A 1,358-nucleotide genomic window follows, 5' to 3' on the forward strand; every position below is an offset into this window, starting at 1 on the left:
TAAATCGTAAATGAATATTAGATGCGTCATATGCGCCATGTGCAAGACAAAAGATAGTAACACCATTAGTATGTCCCATCTCGTTCTAACATTCTCTCTCGGGCAACACTGCTTGGTGAGCATTCCAGTTATCATATAGTTCAATGGTATGGATATGTGACAGTAATGGTCCAATCACTTATAATATGACAATAAGTTATTGTAGCGAGTAGGTACAATGGTTATCGCTATTATACTTTGGGTTCGACCGATATCACGATTAAAGATATATCTTTAATCGTGACCGATATCGAGTTTATTACTTTTAGCTTCTGGTCTTTATAATTGATAAGTATTATTATGAGAACTGAGAAGTGCAGCAGTGCCGCAATCACTTTTAGTGGGGCGCACGGTGGACGACCTGCTAAATGGGCATTTTACAATACATTTAGGGGCACAACTTATAAGCTTACTGTACTTGAAATGATTTGAAAAGTGTAATATCTATTACTCTGGGGCATAAAAATCCAAATTGCTGCGGTATCTACCGACTAGGTATAACACATTAACACACAAACACCTGCCAAAACTACCCAACTTCGAGGAGTTATATCTCATCAACGGATTAATGAAAAATGAAAATTTAAACGTGATAATTCATAAAAAAAATTGCTTTATTAATTTATGAAATTAAAAGTATAGGTTACCATTTGAAAATCAGAAGTTGATAGTGTTTTTTCTAATAAATATGAGGGTGAAAAATATAAAAAAATTATATAATTCTAGAACAGCGTAGATCTAAAATTTTGAAAAAAAAAAAATTTGAAAAAAGTGAATACTTTTTGACTTAATGAGTGTTTTACGCTTAATCAATCACCCTGTATTATGACATTTAATTTAGTACAGTACCTACTGACTACACCTACCACAATACTGTGATGTTGGTAAGTATGTTAGTTGTTTAATCCACGAACTACCACATAGGACTGGACACTGTATAAAATAAGGTGGCTACAAAGTTGTACGGTGGTCGTACGTTCGCTATGTAGCTGCTCTCTGGTGGCATTTTTTATACTGTGCTGTTGTAAATTATTTTATGTGATAAATCGTGATTAGTCACTAGTGATAACTGAAAAACGATTAAAAATTCAAAAATTCAAATCAACGACAAACTTTTTATATTCACTATTATGTCTAAATAAATGAATGCGTATTACTAGTTACTATGTTGCTACCAATTTGGAAAGTTTTTTTTTGCGTGATTTCTAACTTGCTTTTGATTAGACATACGTGAGTATTGTCTCATTCTCATGGTAATATAATAAGTAATTATAAATTACATATTTATAATTATATTTAATTACATATTCATAAATTTT

The sequence above is a fragment of the Acyrthosiphon pisum genome, chromosome A1 (assembly GCF_005508785.2).
Source record: "Acyrthosiphon pisum isolate AL4f chromosome A1, pea_aphid_22Mar2018_4r6ur, whole genome shotgun sequence".
NCBI classification, from domain to species: Eukaryota; Metazoa; Arthropoda; class Insecta; order Hemiptera; family Aphididae; genus Acyrthosiphon; species Acyrthosiphon pisum.